The sequence below is a fragment of the Elephantulus edwardii genome, unplaced genomic scaffold, assembly GCF_000299155.1.
Source record: "Elephantulus edwardii isolate Elephantulus edwardi_28Jun2011 unplaced genomic scaffold, EleEdw1.0 scaffold00039, whole genome shotgun sequence".
Classification (NCBI taxonomy): Eukaryota; Metazoa; Chordata; class Mammalia; order Macroscelidea; family Macroscelididae; genus Elephantulus; species Elephantulus edwardii.
In genome coordinates, this window is record NW_006399789.1 from 18,435,147 (window position 1) to 18,445,153 (window position 10,007).

At 37.6% G+C, this 10,007-nt stretch overlaps 1 pseudogene; it reads right to left on the reverse strand.

The window, feature by feature from the left end:
* LOC102845399 overlaps nucleotides 1-9,582 on the reverse strand; it is a 12,537-nt pseudogene extending 2,955 nt beyond the window's left edge.
* Between the last annotated feature and the right edge of the window lie 425 nt (nucleotides 9,583-10,007).

Consider the following 10,007-nt stretch of genomic DNA (forward strand, 5'->3'; position numbering starts at 1 on the left):
AAGTGGTCGTTCTCCAGATTTCTTGGCACAACTTGGTGAGCACGTCCAGGGCAGCATCTGTTAACTGAAATATGTCAATTGGTATAACATCTATTCCTGGAGCCTTATTTTCTTCTGTGTCAAGCAGTTCTTTTTGGTGCAGTGATTCTGTATATTTCTCCCATCTTCTTTTGATACATTCTGGGGCATCTTTCAATATTGTCACTCAAGGCTAAAGTTGTTTTCGGTTCTTTCAGCTTGAGAAAGCCAGAGTGAATTTTGTTTCTATTTGTTCTCCAATTGTAGCTCTCTGCACATTTCATTACAATACTTTGTTTTGTCTTATTGAGCTGCCCTTCTGTTCAACTCTTTTACATCTGTATGTTTTCCCTTTGTTTTGCCTTCTCAATGCTCTAGTGTGATTTTTAGAGGAAATTCCTCATCATTCTTTGAAAGGAATGTGGCCTCAAGATTTGAGGGAGATTCATCAATAACCTGCCTTATGCAGATGACACAATTTTGCTGACTGAGAAGGACTTGAATCACTTGCTACAGAAGATCAAAGAATATAATCTTAAATATGGATTTCATATCAATGTCAAAAAACCAAAGATTCTTAACTCTGAAATGATAGGCAACATCATGATAGATGGGAAAAAGCTGAAACTGTCAACATCTTCATCTTACTTGGATCCACAATTAGCACCCTTGTTACTGGCAGTCAGGAAATCAGGAGAAGTATTTCACTGAGAAAGTCTGCAGTGAGTGACCTCTCCATATTATTGAGGAGTAATGATTTCAGTTTTAGAACTAAGGTATGTCTGATTCAGGCCATGGTTTTTCTGGTCACTTACTGTGCATCTGAGAACTGGACAATGAATAAGGATGACAGAAGAATTGGTGTCTTTGAGCTGTGGTGTAAGAGAAGAGTGCTAAGCATGCCAAAAACCTGCAAAAACCTCTCCAAATATGTCTTAGAGAGGTTTCAGCCAGACTGCTCTTTGTAGGCAAGGATGAAGAGGCTTCACCTCACATACTTTGGACATGTTGCTACCGGGGCTGTTCTTTGAAGAGAGACATGATGCTCTGAAAGGTAGAGGGTCAGCAAAGAAGACCTTTGACCAGGTGGATTGATATGATGACTACCACAATGGACTCTAATGTGTCAGGAAGAGTGAAGATGTCATGGGATAGAAGGAGGTTCAGATCCATTGTTCTTAGATTTAGTATTGGTCATACTCAACTCGATGGCACAAAACAACAACAACAATTGGTGCAGTTTGAACTTCTTCCTTCATTACCACTAGATCTGGATCATATCTCCTGAAATGTTTCAGTGTTGACCAATCCTTTTTGGGACAGTCCATTTTTTTTTTTCTTGGATCGTTGAAGATTTTGTCCACATCATCTTTCAGTATTGCAACTGTTGCTTTTGTTTACCATTGACCCTCCAGCAGGTTTTCAGAGGCAGTTAATCACATAGGAGGAAATTGCCCATCCTTCTCCCACAGAGCAAATGGTGGATTTGAACTATGTGCTTTTAGGATTACAGTGCAATTTCTTACCATTAGGCCACTACAGCTAGAGGCTTGGATTTGTTTTTTAGTTCCTTCTTCTTGAGAAATGCTGAGTGAGTTCTTACCTTTTTATTTCCAATTCTAGATCTCTGCACATTCTGCTTTGACTTCTTGAGCTGCCCTTTGAAATCTTCTGGTCAGCTTGTTTCTCAGCATCCCTTCCCTTTGTTTTCTTTTCTCAACAAGCTAGTGCAATTTTCAGGATTTTTCTGTCATCTATTTTGTCCCCCCCCCTTTCTTCCCATTCTTTGTAATGTCCTTTTGCTATCATTGTGGATAATACCCTTAGTCTCACCCCATAACTCATCTGGTTTTTGATCATTGGTATTTAGTGCTTCAAACCCATTCTTGAAATGATTTTTAAATTCGGGTGGGTTTGACTCAAGATCATCTTTTGTTCTCATGGACTTGTTTTAATTTTCTTCAGGTTCCATTTAATGTGTGTGTGCGTAATTAATGGTTTGTTTCACAGTCAACACCTGGTTTGTTTTGACTGCTAATATTGAGCTTCTTCAGTGGTTTCTTCCACAGATGTATTTAATTCCTATGCAGCTTATTAGGTGAGGTGCATATGTAAAGTCGCCATTTGTGTTTTTTTAAAGGTGTTTGTGATGAATAACTCATCAAAATGTACAAAATCTGATCTCTCTATTCTAGTCTAGTTATATTGTTGTTATTAGGTGCCATTGAGTTGAGTACAACTCAGAGATCCTATGAACATTAAATGTGAACTTTATCCAATCCTGTGCCATTTTCATAATCTCTGATATACTCAAGACCATTGCTGCAGTCACTGTGTCAGTCCACCTGTTTGAAGGTCATGTTCTTCAACTCTTAAACTCAATGTAAGTGCTTTAAATTTAAATATAAAGACTCCATGCTAGCCTAGTTGAGGATTTTTGTATAGGTTAGCTGAACGGTTTAATTCTGTTTATTCATCTCTAAATGGAGATGACCATAGGATTATATTGATTTGTGTTCTCAGAATTAACTGTGATATTGTACTCCTAAAACAGAGTACGTGGATCAGTTAGAATCTAGTGTTGCAAGTGATGAAAAACCTCACTTAAACCTCACAGAAGTAATATTGACTTTAACAAAAAAATAACTGTGTTGGTTTCTATAGTGGAAACTGCCTACCATTCTGACAGGCGTTAGATAAAATTTTCTTCACCAAAGATTTGGTGTCTCCACTGTGTTTTCTTAACATCAGCTTTGCACCTGAGACTATTCCAATGTCCCTTGACAAAATCTGAGCTTTCTTGGCTGCTTTGTTAGTTGCTTCTAAGTAAGTCAAAGTGCTGCTGAGTAGATTGGCTTGTTGGGGACTTCACAGTTTTTAAGCATCGTATCTTTTTTTCTGCAGTATCACTGGGTGGGTGTGAAACACCAAACTAGGTTAGTAGTGGAATGCAAACCACCTGAGCCATTATGGTGACATAGCTCTTAGGAGTTGACCCACCTGTCTGGCTATTTGAATTCAACAGCGGCTTGGAACCTGATGGAAGGTCAGCTATAAATTGACTCTCACTTCATAGCAATGAGTGAGTCTGAGTGAGTGATCTCATGCTCTCCCTACTCAATAAAATAACTGGATTCAAGATTCCAGCTCTCCCATCTCAGTGAAATCTGCCCTAGCTCAAGAGAAGGGTCTGGGACTTTAAAAGGACAGCAGAGAAAATGATTTCGTTCCAATTGGCTTCCTTATTATCAGGGAAAACATAATGGAACAAAGTAAATGGACCAGATTTTCAGGGCTTATGACTGAAATTGAGGAAGTAGGTGAACTTTACCCAAATGAAAGGAATGGAATTTTTACTAGAAATCTTTTTTTAGCATTTTTAAAAAATTTGATTTGCATACAAAAGTTGTATACATTGTGTTTCACACTTTCCATCATTCACATTGTGTTCCATACAATCATTCCCATTCATGGTGTTTTATAAAATTAATCATCATTTAACTATGCCCACCATTACCCCATATTTTCACGTCCCTATCAAATATTTACCATTTCCTTTACACACACCCCTTCATTCACCAAATTGTGTGACCCTGTGATTTGCTCCCCCACCCATCTTCTCCCCTCTGCTCCCATCCATTCTCCTCTTGGATCTCCATACGCCTTTTACTAGTTATCCTTCTATTTTTACAACAATGGTCTTATGTACTATTTGTCCATATGAGACTGAGTTAGTTCACTCAGCATAACACTCTCTAGTGTCTTCCAAGTTATGTAGTAATTTTCAAACCCCTTGCTCTTGAGGACTGCATAATATTCCATTATATGAATTAATGTACGACAATTTCTCATTCCATTCTATTGTGGTTGGACATTTGGGCTGCTTTCATGTTCTTGCAATTGTGAATAACACTGCTGTGTACATTGGTGTATAAATCTCCATTTGTGTCTAATTTCCTAGCACTGGAATAGCTGGGTCATGTGGTGTTTCTATGTCCAGCTCTTTTACATAATACCAAACTGCCTTCCAGAGTAGTTGTACCGTTTTATAATTCCAACAGTGTATGAGAGTTTGCACCTCTCCACATCCTTTCCAGTATGTATTGCTTGCTGTTAAACTTTGTTACTATTACTGGAGCATGATGATACCTCATGGCGGGTTTTGATTTGCATCTCTCTTATTGTAAATGATTTTGAGCATTTCTCTATGTGTCTTTTGGTCATTTGGGTGGATATCCTCAACAATTCATTATAGAAAAAGGGTCAAAAAATTCCATACTAATAAGAATAACTATTTTCTTAAAATATAACATTATTTTTTAGTTATTTCAGCTGTTATATAATCTTTCATTAGTTTATATCTCAATGTATTTTTGTTTTTACCTGAACATCTTTCTAAGAACAGGAATATAGTAAGATAGTTTTATCTTAACTGAAAGATTGCTTTAAACTAATAATCCTTGATTTTTCTTTGTTATTACTTATCTCTTCTTTTAATGAAAAAACTATTATTAAATCCCATAATGAGGACCTGAAGCGCCTTCTGCAGAGTGTCAAGGACTGCAGCCTATAATATGGATTGAGGCTCAATGTCAAGAAGACAAAGACTCTCACCACTGGACCAACTGGCAGCATCAGGATGGATGGTGAAGAGATTGAGATTGTACACAGCTTTAGTTTGCTTGGCTCCATAGTCAACAGTCTTGGCACCAGCAGCCAGGAAATTAAAAGGCACATTGCCATGGGAAAGTCTGCTGTTAGGGACCTCTCCAAAGTGCTGAAGAGCAATGGTGTCTCTTTGGAGACTAAGGTGCGTCTGATACAGGCCACGGTTTTTGCAATCACTTCTTATGCATCAGAGAGTTGAACAATGACCAAGGAGGATAGAAGGAGAATTGATGCCTTTGAGCTGTGGTGCTGGAGAAGAGTATTGAGAATACCATGGACTGCTAGGAAAACAGATTTGTCCTGAAGAGGGTTAAACCGGGTGGCTCCTTGGAGGCAAGGATTCTGAGGCTCCGTCTAATTTACTTTGGACATGTTGTGAGGAGAGACCGGTCCTTAGAGAGGGACATCATGCTTGGGAGGGTGGAGGGACAGCGCAGGAGAGGAAGGCCCTCTATGAGGTGGATTGATTCAGTGACTGGGATAATTGGGATGGGAGTGTTAGAGACGGTGCGATTGGCACAGGACAGAGCGAAGTTTAGGGCTGTTGTACATAGGGTTGCTATGAGTCGCAGGAGACTCGACGGCACATAACAACAACAACAAAACAACAATGAGATTTTGGTTATTTTCAAATTTAAAGGAATAAGTATTTTAGGTTTATTATACTGTCCTCAGTTTCTACTATGTTCTTATGTAATCACTCTTTCAAAAGCTTTGGTCTTCCCTAAAATTTCTACAGTGTGGTGTGATCTTTTCAGGGATGAACTAGATACTGGATACAATGAAAGATATTGGCATCTGGTAGTAAGGGAACAATCGTTATTGGTAAATTACTTATTGAACTACATTTTAAAATATAATACTTTAATATTTATTGCAAAAATAATTGAGAAAAAATCATAGTTCGGATAGAAATGAATTTAGCTTAACAGCATACATTACACTAGTTTAAACTAACCTGATTTAGACTTATATATACTTTTTACAAATTTATCTTTCTGATTTCTCTGGAGATAAAAGAAAAAAAAACCTCAGGGTGCTCTGGTGGCCTAGTGACAAGAAACTGCACTGCAATGCCAGAGGCACATGGTTCGAATCCACCAGATGCTCTGCTGGAGAAGGAGGGGCAATCTCCTCCTGTACCAGTCAGATCCGATTTGATGGTACACATACACACAAATAATAAAATAAATTAAAAAACCCCAAAACTTACTGATCTAATTTTGTTTTTTCTCATTAACTTTTTTAAATATCTTTATTTGATAGTTTTAAAATTTTAAGTCACAGAAGCAAATGCTTTTTACAGACACCCTACATTATGATCTAGCATATTCATCAAGATGGAAAATGTTAGAACAAAACTTAGGCTGTATACTGAACTTTCATATCCATCTTTTCTAGAAATGTCTAAACTATTCTATTGGAATGTTATCTATTCTTCTCAACCTACTTTATTTAAAATATATCTTTTTACATTTTCTCATTTTATTTCCTGATCCTCTTAGGTGCCTCAACAATACAATTTGAAAATCAGTGCTCAAAGCAATACTTTCTCACAAGTGGTTTTATACTCCCAGGGTTTATACTATGTTCAAGTTCTTGTTTGCAAAAAGAAATAATGGAAAAGAACTCTTTTTTTTTTCCATTTAAAGGGGTATTATTTTTAAAAGTGAAATAATTATTAAAATGCTTTTTGAAAATAACTGCACAGCTGAGAGCTAGTTAGAGCATATCAAGTGAGCATGCATGCATACCAATTAGTGACAACCAGATAAACATTTTTATAATTCAATTATTCAGTTGGTTTACAGTCCATCAGAGCGATACTGAATGTCTTTTAACTTTTAACTATTATGAAGTTAACTTTTACAAAAGTTCCTTATCAGATCCACAGTTTCTACTCATATGATAAAAATTACTATATGATAAATAGGGGTTGTTTCTAATAAAGCAAAAATCAAACTTACATGAGATGATGAATTCTATCTGGTTTCTTTTTATTTTATTGAGACTAAAGGACTCATAAAGATGGTTGGAGTGTTAACATGCTGACTAAAAACTCAGCAATTTGAACTCACCACCCATACTAGGAGAAAAACACGTGGTAGTCAACTTCTAGGAAGATTTACCGTCATTACAATACTATTCTGCAGATGTATGGAGAAGAAGCAGAAGAACTTTGACTAGATCTTGAAGATGTAAAAAATATGTATAAGACTCAAATAGATGAACTTTTTAAAAAAAATTTTAATTTAGTTTGTTTATTTTTCATTTCAATGAACATCTACAGATTTTGGAATTCCATTCATTCATTGTTGCACCCTTCTCCCCGCACACCCCCCTCTCCCCTCCCCCCACCCCTTTGCTCCTCTCCTTGAAAAGCAAAAGAAAAACTCCCTCATTGGTACACAATCCCCACCCCCCCCGGCACATCCCCCAACCCCCCCCAAATATAATCCACTCTGCAACCCTCATTGCTTACTCCTACAATAGAAATAATGCCCTAAAATATAATGCTTTTAGACTATTCTCTCCCCCATAGATGAACTTTTAAGACAAAGGCCCAGTTAACTCCTGAAAATTGCATTCCCATCAAACTGGATGTAAATATTTAATATCAAAGTATACACTTCAATAAATTCTTTTCCAGAATTAGAAAATGAGATTAAATTTACCACAGAGTTCACAAACTGGAAAGAAAAAGAAATTGCTTTACAGTGTGCAGTACCATATGCAGTGATTTTGTGCAATATTTGAATATTTTTAAAATTCTTCTTTAAAGATTAATTTTTTAAAACATCATTTATTTTGCCTTGCATAGCACAAAGATTATTATTTTATCTCCATATCAATATGGTTATGGATTAGAGGGGTGTTGCTGCATGTATTATAGAAATATAATTAGTTGTATTTATGATTTGTATGTGTATGTATATATTGAGAACATTTATAAAGTAATGTTAACATATTGAAATGTGGAAATCTTTTACATTTAAATCCCCAACAGGTCTAATTATTATTCATGAAGATGTAGATTAAATGTTCAATTCAAAAAGTTACCTGCCATTGTTAAAAAAAAAAAAAGTCTAATAAGGACAGTTGTATAGTGTCCTAGACAGGAATTTTATTTTATTTTATTTTTTTATGTTCCAGTAAAACTTTATTTACAAACAGCAGCAGCAGGCCTGATCCAGTGCACAGATAGAGTGAGCTCATTACTAGTCGGGGAATGGAGAAAGCGCACGAACATGGAGGATACTGTAGGAGGTGTATATCCCTTTTACTCACAGATTAATAAAATGGAACTTGTTCACTTGACTGCCGTCAACTGAAGGTTTATCTACGTGAAGATGGCATTATATTAGAAGCCCTGAATTTTGTAGTAAACGGATTAGTTAACTCATAATCAAAGCAGTCCTGGAAGTTTTCAGTGAACGCATGAGGTGATTTCATGTCACAAGGACTGTGCGACCCCCCCATTTTTAGGTCTATCAGATATTCTGCTGTCTTTTCCCCAGTAACTCTTTGAAAGAGGCTTTCTCTCTCTCTCTCTCTCTTTTATTTCCTTATTTCAACTGATTTGGAAAATAAATTCACACTGCTGTCCCATGATTCACTGCTTTCTTCAAATGGGTTTTTTTTCTAATGAAGCAGTCACATTTGTAAATGGGTCATTCTGTCTTCAGAAGGACGATGGTTCGCCTTCGGCAATGCTGTTGTTAGATTGGTTCATTTTAGAAGCATCAAAGCTTAATGTTCTTTTGTGTGGAGATTTGAGACTTCCACTTTCTGGAACTGCTCCATAGGAATCTACCTGGTGCCTCAGAAGATGTGTTTGACAAACAGTGCCCGACTTCAGTTTCTCAGAGGACATGTGGGACCCAGTTAAGCCAGATATTGATTGGGCTGAAGAAAGTCTCTGAGGACCCAAAAAGTTATGTATACTGCATTGAAACGCATGCGGGAGAAAACAGTTTAAAAACAGTATATTATAAAAAAACAAACAAACACAAACAAACAAACAAACCCCCCGCCCCCCCACCCCAAGAATATTATAGGGCATCATGATTATCGTAAGTGTCCAGAATGAAGGTTGCGGAGTGGAGAATACTCGGAGTGGGGGTAAGGAAGTGTTGGGGGCATTGTATACCAATGAAGGAATTTTTCTGTTACTTTTCAAAGAGAAGAGTGAACTTGGGGGGGCGGGAGGTGTGGGCAGGGAGAAAAGTGCAACAATGAATGAATGGAATCCAAAATCTCTGTAAATGTTCATGGAAATTAAATTTTTTTTTTTAAAAAAAGGGTTTTTTTAATTTTTTTTGGACTTCATCTGGATTTCGTGGCTTTCAAATTCTGTGCTGGCATCAGGCATGGGAGTGCTCGGAATGATTGCAGAAGACGTATCCGAAAATGTCCCATCGTTTTTTTCTTCCTTTCATCTTAGTTTTGCAAAAGGAGATCTCGTTTTGTCCTTCATTGATAAATTGAACATACGGGTTGTCATATTGTTGCTTGTAAACTGAATTTGACTTTTATCTCACCCTCGTTTTTGGTTTTTTCCCTCGTTTGGATTCTAATCTGAACCACTCGGTTTTCCTTCTTTGTCTTCAAAGATGTCATTGAGATTGATTGCCACTTGCCCCAAGAATTTATCCAGCCGAACCAGGGACCTGTCCATAACTATGAGGAAGAGGATGTATTTCTCAGGGTTTCCCTGTGCTAGCGTCCCAGGCAGCTAGGCCTCTTCCTTCCACACCTGCTTCTCCTTGCCCAGCTGGATGATCGTGTATGTGTCATTGGTGCCACTTTTGTCTTTGGGGTCAGCTCTTTGGCTAGGAGCACTGCGACCTGCACGTGGGAGGGGAACCACTTTTGGGCTTGCTCCAACAGCATCATCCTGCCTGGTCCTCGGCCCCCCAGGCGCCCCTCGTGTCGGAGAGCGGTGTAGACAGTAATTTTTAGCTGGACTTGACTAATCATCAGAAGACTTTGGGGTTTGGGACTACTAAATTATTCATAAGGGAGCTCTGGTGGCCTAGTGATAAAGAGCTGTTCTGCCAATTCCAAGGCACTCAGTTTGAATCCCCCAGCTGCTCAGCGGGAGAAAGATGGGCAATCTCTTCCTGTGTAATTTGGATCCTGTACAAACCTGCCAGAGGGTTAGCTATGAGTTGGCTCTGACTTGATGGTACTTAACAACAACCACAAACAACAACAGCAGCAGCAACAACAAACTATTCATAATGAAAATGTGTTCTTTTTGAAAAATTTCTGTATGAAGTAGTGTAAATATTATTTTAATTGACATTAAAAAAATAAAA